The sequence below is a fragment of the Lissotriton helveticus genome, chromosome 2_1, assembly GCF_964261635.1.
Source record: "Lissotriton helveticus chromosome 2_1, aLisHel1.1, whole genome shotgun sequence".
In the NCBI taxonomy this organism is placed as follows: Eukaryota; Metazoa; Chordata; class Amphibia; order Caudata; family Salamandridae; genus Lissotriton; species Lissotriton helveticus.
This window is the reverse complement of record NC_136059.1, coordinates 1,304,205,443-1,304,222,545: the sequence shown is the minus strand read 5'-3', so window position 1 is coordinate 1,304,222,545 and position 17,103 is coordinate 1,304,205,443.

The window sequence follows — 17,103 nt, the reverse complement described above, 5'->3', positions numbered from 1 at the left end:
TCATATGAGCTATCAGGGGACTTGGAAAGAAGAGTCAATCATTACCCGAAAGACTAGACAGCAGGGCAAAACAACTAGCACACGTAAAGGACAATTTGGGGTTGCTAAACAGCACAGCTGCACACCCAGGCATCCTTCTTGGTTGCCCATATATAGTGAATGACGTTAAAAATAGCCAAGGGGTTATGCACGAATCTTAGCATGTTCAGGAGTCACAGTTCAAACAATTCATTAGAGTGCCCACCAGCCACCTGAAATGAACAACTAGACAGTCTCCTTGGAGTTACTTTGGAGCAAGTCCAACCCATCGACCCTGCAAACCGTGTTAATATCATCCATTAAATCAGAACCCCATCCAGATTTAGGCATGAGCCGGTGGGGGGGCTCTACGTTTGAGGGAGAACCAGTCTTCCTAATTATTACTAGACGATGTAGGCACATCCATTAAGACCATGACGTAGGGGGGTGCATTCAGGAGGCACATGAAGATGATCAAGGTGACAGGGATCGGTAGCTTCAGGGCATCTAGGTTTTTTTGCTAAAATGTTTCATTTGGCTAGGGACACTGTGACCCTGTGAGTTGTTGGATGAGTTGACTTGAATTGGGCAAACAGTTGACAGAGTTGGTTGGGTCAAAACTAAAAAGGTTTCGAAATAATGACTTTCAGGGGAACACCTGGCTATTTAGAGCATAACCTTTTCTCCGCCCACTGTAATCCAGCTGTATTGTGTTTTCCAGGTAGTGCCTAGACACCTCAGGGTATTGCTGCGCTTTATAAATAAATCATTCATCATTAATTCAATACTGAGGTACTAAACAGAAGATGTATGACGGTCCCTAGGTTTTGCTGACTGATGAGAATGTGGCTGATTTAGCCTTCCATGATGGTTAAAAAGGACTTGGGCTTTACAATTTAAAACTTCAAATGTGACAGTATGGAGGATGGAAGATATTTCAGCAGTGATTCCATTTGTCAGTAAAAAGTTGCCACACGCTGAGAATGGCGGAATAAAGTCCTTGATCAAGATCATTGATCGAAGGTGGTGAAATAGATGGCAAGGCTACTTTAGAGATTGTCTTATCACCCCTGGCCTCTCCCCTTCTAACCTTACCATCATTGCGTTTGCGACGGGGGGAGGAGAGTTAGAGGCATTCCGAGGAGATCTTGTGGGTCAGTCAGTAATTGTATCATGGCTGCAGCATGCACAACCCAAGAGTTTACATTAGAGGCAAGGGTAACCTGCTGCTGAACTATCTTGTTGGCACTTGAGGGATCTGTGCTTCCCATTGATGATGAAGGAGGTGTGGAACATGATGGGACATTAATCATCTTTTGAAGGGCATCAATGCGAGTTTCAACCAGGTCTAGTTCAGTAGAAATAGCTCCCAGAGCACTAGATAAGTACGAAGTGATAATGGGGGATGGAGCAGCACCCTTGCAACCCATCTTAGTGGGCTGAGGGAGACGTCTTTTCCGCACTGCTAATAAAAAATATAATGAAATATAAATGTCAATGACCCTTAGAGTCTGCAAAATGAAAACATTGAAATATAGGGCCTACCTTGGTGTGGCAGCAGCAGACATAGCGAAGGACCAAGAGGGTGGGCTTACCCCAGCCTCGTCCAGCTACAGACAAGGCCACCCTTGGCCAGGGCATCTCCCGGGTGCAGCTTGCTTTAATAGGCTGGGTGATTTGCAGATGATGCTCCAAGTGGGGATTGTGGGACGTGTAGTCCCCAGAGCCTACCAACTGCAGTGGTTCTTCCCGCTAGCAGTATCTGGTATCCTCAGTGCTAGCAGTAGTGACCTCCAACAATAGGAGCCTGATATGAACAGTCAAACGTGCCTCACACAGTAAACACAGTGGGGCTTATTTACAAGCCCCTTGCGCCATCCATACATCACTTTTCCCATGTTAAAAATGACGCAAACGTGGCACATGGGGCTTAAATATGCTTGTATTATGACTGTGACGTCATTTTTGTGTACTTTTAATTGATAATTTATACATTCTTTATATTGTTGCTCTCTGATGGGATCTACATCTATACATTTGAATGGAATCAATAAATTTGAATTGAATTGTATCTACTGCAAAGCATTTTTATCAACTTACCTTGGTAATAAGTTTATCATGAAAGTGTACTAATTTGTTATGAAGGCAATTCCTATGGAGAAACAAAGTTATTTGAAATACAAGTCCATCTGCATTCCTGAAGGATATTCTCTAATGTGCTAGTTGTCCCGCCACACATTTCTTTCTCTGACAGCAAGTGTTGGACTTTAAATCCCTAACAGAAACAATGCAGTGGCATGGCAGCAATTATAATGTCAAAATGTCTGTGACATCTCACCCTTTTCGAAAACAGACTGTTCAGCCCAGACAGAGGGCGTCTTCACAACAACAGAAAATAGTATTGAAAACTGTCCTTGCACTGCCCTTTAAATCAGCTAAATATATAGAATTTTCAATCTAATGACAGGGTTATACAAATGCAGGGCCTAATTTACAAAAAAAAGACACTGCATGGCGCAGCAAACCATTTTGCTGCACTGACATGCATCATTTTAAAAGCACAGGGATGCATCGCATTAACAACAATATGAGGCATTTATGTGCTTTCCCCTGCGATGTGATACAATTGGCTGCCATGCGCAAGCGCAGGCACCCTGTGCCATGTTGCAAGGGGCACCCTTGTGTCATGTTGCAAGGGTGCTCACATTGCGGTGATAATTTTTAAGCAGAAAGGGACACTTTCCTGCACAAAAACAATTATTGATGGCATTTTCCTCTTTCTATGCGTGCTGCAAAATGCAGAACCCATAGAAAAAGGAAAATAATGAGGAGAAATAAAAGTATTTCTCCTTGTTGTGCCACTGCTACAGGTGTAGGATTCTGATGCATTGCCCGCCTTTCAAAACTTTATTGGGCTTATTTAGAAGCCCCTCGTGCCACCAGTGTGTAACTTTTTACATGGGAAAAAGTGATGTAGCGGCAGCGCAAGGGGCTTGTAAATAAGCCCCCGTAAATCTGGGAACATGTCAGTTTCCATGGATGTTGCATGGGAACACGCACAGCAACACCCATGGACCACCTCTTTCATGCAGAGTAACGGATGAAAGGGGCCCTTATTTACAAAGCCATGAAAATGCATGCAGGGTGAGTTTACGTGACCTTATGACTATGGGCAGGTGGGCTGCGTTGCTGAAGTGACGCTCTGGCGGCTCTATGGCCTTGTAAATGAGGCCCTTCAGGTCCTACTGGGACAAATCAACAAAGCTCGCAGAAGAGACATTGACAAGCCGAATCGTTTCTGTGACAGTACATGTTGAAACACTATAGTACAAAGTTAAAATCAATCTAGCTGCATGTGCCTATGTGTCCTCTGAAACCTATCTTTCAATGTTTGCTAAAGACTGGCAAGAAACATGCTTTCATCCATTCATCTAAAATCATTTTTATTTTCAGGAAGTTGGTTATTTGCAACGCCACATTGAGACATTAAAGGATGTAGCCATTCTCAGATCGTACTATTTGTTAACTTATTATTAGCAAGAAACCTTTAGAAATCAAGTTCATATTTTACGATGGCAAGTTGTTAATTGTTTGTAAATATTAGAGAATCAGAGGTCATTTTGACAGCCTCTCCCAGTTTTTGGCGAAAGTGGTCATGTTTCCTTACACAATGTGGGTGTGCACATGTGGTAGCTTGATACTGACCTCAAGCTCCCATCCAGAAGCCACTGATTATTATTATTATTTATTATTATTTAGGGTTTTGTAAAGCGCGTAGTAACCCGTAAGCATCCCAGCGCTAGGATCAGGATAGTCAGGAGGGTGACATGAAGGGGAGGGAAGAAAAGTGGAAATATGGGGAACAGGTGAGTTTTCAGAAGTTTTCTGAATCGGAGGTAATCTGGTACCATCCTTAGATTACGGGGGAGGGCATTCCACAGGCGGGCCGCGTTGACTGAAAAACGCCGTCCGCCAGTGCGATCTTGTGCCTTTGTAGGGCCTGATGAATGTTTTGAGGATAGGGGGCCTTTATCCTGTAGGAGTTTATGGGACAGACAGAGGGCCTTACATTTGACACGTTCCCTCACTGGGAGCCAGTGAAGAAGCTTCAGTGCTGGTTTGTCCGAGGATCTGGCCGGAGTGTTGGTGAGAATCCGAGCCGCGGCGTCCTGGATCCTCTGCAGTTTGTTGAGGGTAGTTTCGGGAGCACCCAGATAGATGGCGTTGCTATAGTCCAGCCTTGAAAGGATGAGGCCTTGTATGAGCAATTTCTGGGAGACAGGAGGGAGCAGGGGCAGAATTTTCCTAATGGATTTAAGGAACCCGAAACAGGTCCAAGCGATTTTATTAGCTTGGGTCTTGAAGGACAGGTCTTTTTCTAACCAGATTCCCAGGCTCTTGATCTCAGTCTTGGGGACCGGGGGTTCGGAGGGATGGAGGGCTCCTTTTGGCCAAGAAGTAGAATATCGGTCTTTGAACCGTTGAGTTTCAACGACGAGCTGTTCATCCAGCCCTGAATTTCGGAAAGGCAGCTGTGGAGATTTGAGGGTTCCTGGTTGGGGTGAGATAGAGACACCACTAATTGAGTGTCATCCGCGTAGCTGATAATTTTCACTCCGAACGGGGTGACCACCTCCTCCAACGGGGACATGTAGACATTAAATAATGTCGGGCTTAATGACGAGCCCTGTGGCACTCCGCATTGGAGGAGGGTTGTGGGAGAGTGGGTATCGTCCTCCCAGACCTGGAAGGAGCGATGGTCTAGAAATTATGTAAACCAGGCCAGGGCGGTGCCCTCCACCCCGATGTTTTTGAGTCGCTGGATTAAGACCCGGTGGTTGACAGTGTCGAAGGCCGCAATGAGGTCCAGGAGGATCACTGCCACTGATCCTCCCGCATCCAAAATGATTTTGGCCTCCTCCACTGCCACAAGCAGGGCGATGTCGGTGCCTTGCCCTGGGCGGAATCCGGTTTGGGAGCTTCTGAGCAAGTTGTTAGACTCCAGAAACTGCGAGAGCTTTTTATTGACTAGCTTTTCGGTGATTTTACTTATTCCGGGGAGGAGGGAGATTGGCCTATAATTGGCCATGTCCAGGGGGTCGAGTGAAGGTTTTTTAAGGAGCGCCTTGACCACGGCCTTTTTCCAGCTGGGGGGACTTTTCCCAGGAGCAGTGAGTAGTTGATGAGGTCAGTTAAAGGAGGAGCGATCGTAGGGGCCACTTTCTTAGGATGCGTAAGGGTACCGGGTCTCTAGGAGAGCCGCTTTTGATTGTAGCTAGCGTATTTAAGAACTCTTCCATTGTTATCGGGCCGAGAGAATTTAGTTGGCTGGTGGTTGGGGTCGAATTAGTGCAGTTCTCCTCAATGAGACTGAGGTCGACAGGGGGTAGGGATTCGAGAATTTTCTGGATTTTCTCGTCAAAGAATTTGGCCAGTTTGAGACATTTCTCTTCCGAGGTGTTAGGGTCTGGGAGTTTCTCTGGTCGCGGATCTGGGACTTTGAGCAATTCTTTTAAAATGATGAAGGTTTCCCTAGCAGAGCAGGAGGAGTTTTTTATCCTTTCATCAAAATATGCGCTTTTGGTGCTGCGTAGGGCGATATTGTAGTTTTTTAAGGAGGTGCGGAAGGCGGCTTTTTTACCTATGGATTTATCCTTCCTCCAAGAGCGCTCTGTTCTTTTGCATTCCTTTCGTAAGAGGTTAAGATCGGGATACCATGAGGTGTCTGCTGCATTCCAGTTGTTTAAAGGTGATGTCCTGCCTGTGATAATTGTGGCATCTGCCACTGGAGGCAATAGAAAAATGGCGTTGAACCTGTGCATAGAGCATTGGATGCTGAGATGCCTGCAAGGACTGCAATCTGCTGCAGGAGTTCTCAGACCGGAAATGACACACTCATGACTGAGTTCCTGCGTTGCACTGTTGGCTGTGTTAGGAGGCTGAAGCGTGACAATGGCATGATGAGCAACCCGTGTACAAAGCATGGAAAACACCTTCTTGCCCTGATTTGATAGTAAAAAAGATGATATAATTGATATGTGGTAGTCCCCTCAGAACTGTGGGCTCCAGTGCAACTGCACCTGATGCACTATTGCACATTAAAGAAACATCACAGAAGTCAAGTAACCCCCGAAATACGGTGAAAAATCTGTAGATTTCAAACCCTCTAAAGGGGTGCTCCAGCAGACCATAAACCCTAGAACCACAATACCCCCTTGTATGAATACAGCAATTATGTATTACCTAGTGGGAGCAAGTCAGGCTGACTGACTTTGTTGCAGAGTATTTACCATATATTCAACAATAAAAACAGACACTTCATGAAGAGTTCACCAGAGATAAATAATATTTCACTATTTAAAGTCATATCGATTGGCCTTGATAGACTAACAATAGTAAGCATGACATGGAAAAAATGTGAAAATTTCAAGTGACAGGTTATATTTCTACCTTTGTACTAGATTTTCTGGCAACCTCTCAGACACAGAACACCACACAGAACACTTTAGATTCCATTCACTCCCACGGCACACTAAAAGGAGAGCCTTGGAAATGCTTAACTTATAGCAAAACCTCTCATGACACCACTAATTTAATATCCTGTTGGTCTAGTTTGTCATTTTCTTAACCAGCGATGAGGCTAATTTAATGGTCTATGCTACACCATTCAGACCACTAAGGCAACAGAATATTTTTGTGGCTTATGGCAGTCCCTTCGCCTGAGGGCTTGATTGGGTAAAAATTAGGGAATTGTTTGATACAGTGGCCTCCGTGACTAGTACATATTTTCCTTTCCCCGTATCTTTGGTTTAATGTTTCATGTGCCTATTGGCGTGTTGGTATCAGGCAGGTGCCACTAGAATCCTAGGCACCCATGCCAGCACACCAGGAGGCCACCTGGAGGGTTCCAAGGACCATGCTACCTTTTACTTCCTATGCCACCCTGGCACTAAGTTATAGGCAGACCAGCAGTGAAGGTAACAATATTCTGCCCTCTCACTCAGCACGTGGGGAGTAGGAGAATGATGCTCTTCACTCCTAGGGACACACTTGCACAGGGCCCCCGGAAACGGCTTGGGGCTGCCAACACCCAGGTGATGTTGCTTCCCAATCCTTCACCTTCATTGTAATTATTACATGGCGGTACCGTGGCAGCACGTGGAGTCTCTCCAGTGAGACAAACAGAAATGGGCTCCTTGGGGGGGGGGGTTCAATGATTCTGCATGGGATCTCATGATGTGGCCAGTGCCCTTGAAATTCACGTTTTTTAGCAATGCTTTCAGACGCACACAAGAGTGGCTGCATATTTTTAAGGTGCCCTGGCCATGTTGGGTGAAATCAAATGGGGTTTGCTTTTTTCTGCTCCTAGTCAAATGCTCTTGCCCACAGCAGTGGGCTTGTCGGGTCTACTGGCCTCTAAATGTTGATGATGGTTCTTTTGCAGCTCTTCACAGCTGCTTCCTTTTCTTTAGAAGCTGTATAATATATGGTCCTATGCATACTGTAGGAAATTAGGATCTGCTTCTCATGGCTACCCCCATGTTTTGCCAAATGTGATACTGTTTTTGACTTGTCTGACTGGGATACTGCTAATCAGGACCCCAGTCAATCTCCTTTCTCCTTAAACTAGTATGCTATGTACTTAGGTACACTTCAGATCGGATACTAGGGTGCCCTTGTCAGTCCCTAATATATGGTATCCATGTACCCAGGGCATAGGTACCCCATAGGCCTCCCATGGGCTGAAACATGTATTATACCACCCATGAGAGGCCATGCAAAGTGGAACTACAGGCCTGTCATAGCAGCCTGTGTAAGTTGGTGCATTCACCACTTACTTAAGATATAGGCTTACTATATTTAAGGGTCACTGCACTTAAAACCTATAAGTCACCCTTCTAGAAGGCCTTTACAATCCTGGGGGCAGGGTGCTTGGCTCTAAGTGAGATGTGTCACTGATTGAGCAGAACACCCTTGCAGCCTACAGAGTCCATTCTCCTGGGTTGTCAGTGAGACAGCGATTTACGATATATAGAGTGGCATTATGCAACCGCATGATGACCAACTTTAAAACGGCTGAAACTAACGCTATCCTGTTTGGTGTCAAACATGTTGAAATCATACTTCCACACCATTAACTGGTGTGGGAGGTATGATTCCACCCCTCAGAAACGAGCTTCATGGGTTCCTGGTGTTCACAGTACCAGCCTTCTAGCCCCGGACAGCACAAAATGGTTGCTGCCGACCAGAGACACATTTCTGCCCTCCTTCTGCGGAACCAAGCTCAAGCATGGGAAGGTAGAACAATAGGTATCCTGTCACAGGGAAGTGTGACCACCTACCAGACAGGATTTAGTGTTTTAGGGCTGGGTGGGTGCGCTTGCAAGCGACTGAAAGTCTGCATGAGGAGCACATTTGGTGTTAATGTGCATAGTTCAGGTCAACCTCTGGTGTGGAACTGGACAAAGGACATGGGAGTAAGCTCCCCACTGTCCAGACCATCCCCTGTGAGGGTCCTCTGAATCTGTCCAACCCTCTCCTGTGGGTACAAAATGGCTTACCTGGCTGTATGAACTCACATTCAACGTGGACAAGATTCTGAGCCAAAAAAACTGAACTTCGACCGTCTGGACACTCTGGGCTACGCTGGACTTTGTTGGGGCCGACTTCATCTCCCTCTCAGTCGGAAGCACTGTCTGTGCCCGTGCGCCATACAGGATCCATGCAGAACCTGTGGAGCATCAAGGACAACCAAAGAAATCTCCCTTAGAGAGAAGGACTCACTCCCCTGCATTTGCAGGCACCACAACACTGCTGTCCGGTCTGCTGACCCTAAGCTCCTGCGGACTCCGAAGGCTTCAGCAACACAGGAGGTAGGTTACTATATCCCTTGAGGTTCGAGCTGCCATCTCATCAAGTTTGAGGTCAGAATCCCTCATGGGGGCTGCAAAACCCAAACCCCTGTGCACTGCGTACAGTTGCAAGTGTGTATGCGTGTTGGCATTTCCCGAACAAGTGAAATGGGCTCCGAGTAACCCCAACCTCTGGCACAATTTCCTACCAAGAACTTTGGCCTCCTCACACCGAGTGCTCATTGGGCTGTTGTTGGTGAAATCGCTTGAAGTCCTCTTGCGACTACTGTACCTCTGGCCTGTGGGTCCACTTGAGGGTCAACTTTGCTTTTCTTGGGCTCCCCTGGTTGCTCCAGGCCTGCCCTGACTCCCCTTGTTGCGCGTCTCCAGGAACTTGCTGGTCCGAACCGTACACATCCTTGACCTTCTGAGCTGGTTGCCGCTGTCAAGGCTTGTTGGTGCTCCCGCCGGATATCGATGCCTCACGACACTACAACCTTAGAGGGATAGCTCGTATCTGGCTCCTAGTCATCCTCAATGGCTCCTGGTCCCCGTAGCTGCAGAGTCAAGAACTCAATCAATGCACCTTAAACACCCGACATCGGTGGGCATTCGTCTCCTGAGCCCCTGCTCACTCCTCTCTGCTTTCAGATACTCTTCAACAAGAATCCATCTTTGGATTCCAACGGACACTACTCTTCCATCGAGCAGCTGCTCTTCTTGAAAGTTCTCCATTGGGTTCAACAGCGGTTTCCGACGCCACTTCAGACCTATGCACCCAGCTTCCCTGGGATAGGTAACTTGGGTACCCCAGTATTCATGGGTGGGTGGCTTTCCAACCTCCTATCTTTCATGGGGTTTCTTCGAAGTCTACTGGGAAGGGTCCTTAAACTCCAAAACTTCAACCGCGACTTTCCCATAGAATTGTACGGAGCACGCGGTCTTGTTTCCACACTGCCCCCGGTCTCAGTGGGGTCCCTACTTACTCATCTTCGGTGGTTCCTCGGGGTCCTAGTAATTAGGGGTAGGCGGACATTTCCGTTCCGCCCACGGAATAGACGGAAATTTGCACTTTCCGCCTTCCGCAAATAAGGCGGAAAAAAGGGGCAAATCTCCACCCATTCACGGGCGGAATGGAAGTTGGCCGCCCACCTGCCTCCCGCCCGCCTGCCTCCCGCCTCCTGCCCGCCTTATTAAATTACATTAAAAGGCTAAATATGACTTTAAATCAAACTTACCTTATTGCGCCGCAATCTTCCCCATCGCGGTTTCATCTTTGGAAACTGCGCATGCGCGGCAGCCTGCGCATGCGTATTCCTGGCAAGGACTGCGCAGGCTCCCGCGCATGCGCAGTACTTCGGCACCAAATGACATTGGCCTGCAGCTCTATTCAACCATACTTAGGGACCCATTAGGATAGCGGGCGGAAAATCACCCCGACCACCATGGAGGCGGAAAACAACCACCCGCCGGGACCGTGGATAAACCAGAGGTCAAATTAGGATCAATCGCCAAAAAAGACCGACCGCGGCGGAAGCGGGCTAACAAAAACTGTCCGACGTGGGCGGTGACGTCCAAAAACCGGCAGCGGCGGTCGGAACCGCACCAGAAAAGCTACAACCCGCCGCAAGCAAAGCGGAGACACCGCACGGGAAATTAGGATATCCCCGATGGTCCCGCGGTACGATCCGCTGTTTCCGACCGCTGCTGTCGCACCCAGGAGTGAATGGGTGAGACAGCGGAAGAGCAGCAGCATAGCCACCACAGTGGACGGTACATGAAAAACATGGCGGACGATGCCAAACACGGCAACGATGCCAAACTTAGCACAAATCAAAGTAGCCATCCCTCCAAATCCACAAAACACATACCAATGAAAAAACAAATGCCCAAAAACCATACATTTCCCAGGACAAAACCCAAAAAACACCTCACAGCATAATCCCATTTGGACACACCCACACAGCTGAGTATAAAACCAGCCCCTTTACTGACCACAAACCTTTGCAACACTCTAGAAGAGAAGGGCATACACCAAATCTGACAGGAGAGGCAAAAGAACACAGCGCACACACTACCACCACCATCACTACCACCATCACTACCACCATCACACCAGCACCAACAATCCCCCAGCACACAACACACCTCACCCATCAACACCATACCCAACACACACCCCTGCTCCCACAAACACTCCAAACACCACGCACCATGGCAGCGCATAAAATGCCCAAATTCACAGAGAGTGAGTTGACAGTCATGGTCAATGAGATAGTGAGAGTGGAACCACAACTGTTTGGTAGCCTGGTCCAACAGACACCATTAGTGACAAGGACACAAATGTGGGAAAGGATAGTACAAAGGGTCAATGCAGTAGGGACCACCCCGCGATCCAAGAAGGAGATCATGAAGCGGTGGCATGATCTCAAGAGGGTTGTCAAAGAGAGGAAAGCAAGAACCGGGAGCTGACTGACAAGACTGGCGGTGGCCCTCCCATTCCACCAAAATTATTCACACCATGGGCGGAGAAGGTGCTTGCCATACTGAATCCTGAGAGTCTCACAGGAGTATCCTGGGGAGTGGAGGCTGGTAAGTACAAACAAATGTTAACCAAAACACTGATAACTTCCTTGCACAACCCAAACACCATTGCATTTTCTACCCTCAACTAACAGGTAGCTAGCCATATTGCTTTGGAGGCCCTGTTTGGGGGTGGGAGGGCTGTACCATGACTCCCACCATGCCCCTTGTCCCACACCTGAGCAGGATAGAGGCCTCCCCCACCCAGGAGCATGTGTCAGCCATTGCACTGTTCAGCCTCACCTAACAGGTAGGTATCCATCTTGCTTGGGAGGCTTGTTTGGGGGTGGGAGGCCTGTACCATGACTCCTACCATGCCCCCTGTCCCACACCTGAGCAGGATAGAGGCCTACCCCATCCAATAGCATGTGTCAGCCATTGCACTGTTTACCAAACAAACTGACAGGTAGGTAGCCATCTTTCCTGTTCTGGCTGTTTGGGGGTGGGAGCCCTGCACTACCACTCCCACCATGCTCCCTGTCCCACACACCAGCAGCATGGAGGCCTCCCCCCCCAGGAGCATGTGTCAGCCATTGCACTGTTCAGCCTCACCTAACAGGTAGGTAACCATCTTGCTTGGGAGGCTTGTTTAGGGGTGGGAGGGCCGTACCACCACTCCCACCATGCCCCCTGTCCCACACCTGAGCAGGATAAAGGCCTACCCCACCTAGGAGCATGTGTCAGCCATTGCACTGTTTGCCAAACAAACTTACAGGTAGGTAGCCATCTTCCCTGTTCTGGCTGTTTGGGGGTGGGAGCCCTTCATCACTGCACACAGCACCAATCGCATGCAATGCATCAATACCTGACATGTACGAGTAATTGTTGTTCCTCTGCACCATGTAATAATGCCCAGTATTGCACTTAATGATAATAGTGAAGTTGTCTCAATTGTGTAGTGTACAGACAGTGGATGACACACAGCTAACAGAATACGTTCTCAGTGCCCAACACTGACCATTCCCCATCTAATCCACAGGTGATGAAGAACTCGCTGCTGAGGACAACAACGACCAGCAGAGCCAGTCTCCACCCCTGGTACATGGACTCTCGGAGGTTGACTCCCAGGATAGTTTGGACGATGAGCTCCAGGCCTGCTCATCTGGTGTGCCAGGGACCAACAGGTCCCAGGCCCCCATCCTCCCCACCACCATGTCTGCTGCAACAACAACAGCATAGCAGACCCCTGAAGTCACGGCCTGTGCCTCCTCCACTGCCACCTCCACCACCACCAGTACCACCTGCAGCACCAGGGAATGACCAGGACACACCACCAACTGTTGAGGGCAGGGAGAGTGTGTGGACCCACCGTGGTGAGGCAACAGGTCAGTGGTAGCAGGGCAGGTGGGAGGGCCAGGATCACCCCCAGACCTCAGGAGGTTGGCACACCATCCCTGGACCACTTCACCAGAGTCATGGGGGCATATGAACAGGTCCAGGGACAAAATGGCCGGTCTGACGAACTATTACATGAGCTCATCCTGCTGATGAGATCTATCAACACATGCATTGGACAAATGGTGGACCTCATGGCCCAGCTAGTGGCATTGCTGAGGGACAGGCCAGCGTCCCACACAACACCTCCGCCCCTCTCTGTTGTGCTGCAGGACGACAGTGTGCCATCCTCCCCTGCGGCCACAGAGAGGGGTGAGTCCTCAGATGCTGCTGGGCAAGCAGCAGGCCCCCCCGCCAAAGCGATCAGGGGGGCGTCCAAAGAAAAGCCTGGGAGTCTCTGGAGGCAAAGCACCAGCCACACGCCAGTCACGGAGCCAGCCCCGATGGCAACCATCTTCCCCACTGCATTGACTGTTTCGACTGTCCTTCACCACACTGCCTTGTTAATGGCACCTGTCTGTTGGACTGGGTCACCACATCCATGTGGTGTCTACTCTTGCATCTCATCTACCATGACTGTCAACTTACTGCTCCATCACCACCTTCATGTAAATATGCCCGCACCCCTCACATGTCAACTTTGTAAATAAAATACCTTATGCACTTGAATTTGTAAAGTTTTGTTTTTAGTGCAATATTTACAGTGCTGAAAATGTCCATGATGTATCCAAAAGATGTATAGTATGTAGGGCTGGATCATTTTGAAACACCTAGGGAGACCAACAGAACAACAGTCACTGGCATTAGTGTGGCATCACAGACATAACACTACACAAAACATCCACATAATTCTACAGGCAGACAACACAATGTGCAGCAAGTGTCAACAAACAGAGTTCTGTATATGTTCACATGTGAAATGTCACTGCCACATTTCCACACACAGGTGACTCAACATGTGCCTGTCTGTACCATCTGCACATAGCCCTTCACAACAACAGCAATCACACCAGACAATGTACAAATTGTATCTCTTCACTCACCTTCAAGTGAAGTAGCGGGTGATGAGCTGTTGACGCATGCCAACTCCTTTCTCCTCTCCACTGGACTCAGGTCCTTGGGCAGGCGGGGGCCTTGGGTCCTCACCATCATTCAGGAGCAGGGGAATCCCCTTGTGAATGGCCATGTTGTGCAGCATACAGCATGCCACAACGATCTTACAAACCTTCCCAGGCGAGTATGACAGTGCACCTCCAGTCCTGTCCAGGCAGCAGAATCTTGACTTGAGCAGGCCAAAAGTCCGCTCAATGACACGTCGGGTCCTGCCATGTGCCTCATTGTACCTGACGTCAGGGGGGGTCCTGGGATTCTGTAGTGGGCTCAGCAGCCATGGACGGCTGGGATATGCAGAGTCACCTGTGAATGACAAACACACATTGCAATGTTGCACAGGCAGAGGGCAGCCGGTCACACACACACACAGCACGCCATATCACTAGGCATACTCACCCACAATCCAAGCACGCTCCGGAAGCAGATTTGCCATCATCCGGGGCACCATGCTGTTCCTCAGGATGTACGAATCATGGGCTGAGCCGTGGAATCTTGCACACATATGTGATATGGTCATGTCCGCAAGGCACACCACCTGCACATTCATCGAATTATAATGTTCACGATTTCTTAAAATGTGCTCAGTCGCCTGTGGTGGCACCAGACCTACGTGGTGCGATCAATGGCACCAACAACATGGGGGATGTGCCCAAGGGGATAGAAGTCACCCTTTACATTGGCCAATTCTGCTCGCCTGGGGAAATGTATGTATCGATCCTTATATATCATCATGGCTACAAGAACATCCCTGAGCACCAGGCTGAACATGGATTGAGACATCCCTGCAGGGCTGGCCACGGTTTCCTGGAAGGAACCAGTTGCAAAAAAGTGGAGGGCTGCCATCACTTTGTATGTGGGTGTGAATGCTGTTGGGTAGTGGCGAGGAGGCTGCAGGTGGGGCTCCATCAGATCCCAAAGGGTCTTCAGTGTCAGTCTGTCGAGGAGGAATTTGCGAATGATTGCTATATCCTCCATGTCCTCCAGCACTGTCAGGTGACGTATGAGATTAGGCCTCCTCCTAGTTGTGATATAAATGGACAAATGTTAATGACAACCATCATGAGATGACCACAGCACATAACGTTAAGGATGCCACGGAAAACCAAAGACTGCCATGAGAGATGCGTGGCACACCAGGTTACATGGGTGGACATTTGAGACACACAGAGGGAACACCTCTACATTAACAATACACAAGTGCCGCAGACAACACATAGGTCAATGGGAAAGCACACATACAGAACACCACATTCTACATGTGCACGTCTCGTACCGTACCATCCACAAAAGTGTGCAAAATGACCATGACTGAATCATACCCATCTGCTGTACCTGTCACACCTCAATGCATCATGTGAACGTGGCACACATCAACAGCCCAATGATCACAGTAGCTGGAAAACTGTCACTTGTGTGCATGAGCTGATATGGTAGCACAAGTAAGTAACAACACCAAACAGTGAGACAAGCCTTGCCAAGGTCAGCACTGACCCACAATACATTGATTTCTCACACATTATTGACATCAGCTTCACACTGTGAATCATCATCAAACATCAAATGCATAAGTGAAATGGCAGGGACCACAGACCAATCTGCGTCACACATAACGTGCATCCACCTGTGAATTATATGGAATAATGGCATTGTGTGCACAATGATGTGCCCTTAACCATGTTGCCGCTGTGTACTGATACAGTGTTCACAATGGACATTGCCATTGCATGTGCCCAAAATTGCGGTAGCTACCGCCTGGCAACGGCGGTGTGGCACCAGCACCACCCCCTACACAAGTGCGGTAGCCATTGGCATGGAGACATGGGTATATGGCGGTGGGCATGCTCCGCCACCCAAATCGCGGTAGCTACCGCCTGGCAACGGCGGTGTGATACCAGCACCATCCCCTACACAAGTGTGGTAGCCATTGGCATGGAGACATGGGTATATGGTGGTGGGCATACTCCGACATCCAAATCGGGGTAGCTACCGCCTGGCAACGGCGGTGTCACACCAGCAGCACCCCCTACACAAGTGCGGTAGCCATTGGCATGGGACATGGGTATATGGCAGTGGGCATGCTCCACCACCCAAATTGCGGTAGCTACCGCCTGGCAATGGCGGTGTGACACCAGCACCACCCCCTACACAAGTGCGGTAGCCATTGGCATGGAGACATAGGTATATGGCAGTGGGCATGCTTCGCCACCCAAATTGCGGTAGCTACCGCTTGGCAACGGCGGTGCGACACCGCCATGGAGCATTGCCTACAGCCAATGGGAGCGATGATTGCGGTGGCATGATGCAGTTTTGAAAATCGCAGAAGACGTGCTCCGCCACCACGGAGGCGGTCATTGGATGCTTTTGAACGATGCACCATCGCGGTAGCGCACCCTGGGCCCCTGCGGTGCATCACCGCCATGGAGCATTGCCTACAGCCAATGGGAGCGATGATTGCGATGGCATGATGCAGTTTTGAAAATCGCGGAAGGCGTGCTCCGCCACCTCGGTGGCGGTCATTGGATGCTTTTGAATGAGGCAGACCTGGACAACCAATTGTTGCAGCTTTGCACTTTACAAATGAACTCAGGGGGCTATAAATCTGTGGGACTGAGCCTCACATTTCTACTGCTCACAGAGCCTGCTGCCTGGGACCCTCTCCTGCTGCTGCCTTAAGTGGATGCTGCCTGGGACCCTCTCCTGATGCTGACTCAAGTGCCTGCTGCCTGGGACCCTCTCCTGCTGCTGCCTCAAGTGCCTGCTGCCTGGGACCATCTCCTGCTGCTGCCTCAAGTGCCTGCTGTCTGGGACCCTCTCCTGCTGCTGCCTCAGGTGCCTGTTGCCTGGGACCCTCTCCTGCTGCTGACTCAAGTGCCTGCTGCCTGGGACCCTCTCCTGCTACTGACGCAAGTGCCTGCTGCCTTGGACCCCTCACCACTCACTTCAACCACAGGTGTTCCATGTCCACAGGGATGGCAAGGACAGAGAAGATCTGTGCCAGTCCATTCACAAGCGAGAAGCTGGAGGTCCTAGTGGACGAGGTGCTGGCACAGTACGCAAGGCTGTATGGTGGCCCCAATGTAGTGGTAAGTCATCATTAAGGGAGCTGTAGGGCAGGAGGGTGTCAGACATGTACTTGTGCTGCTGCAGTATATGCCTGAGGGTGTGGGGTTGTGTCATACACTGACAAACAAGCTGTCTCCAG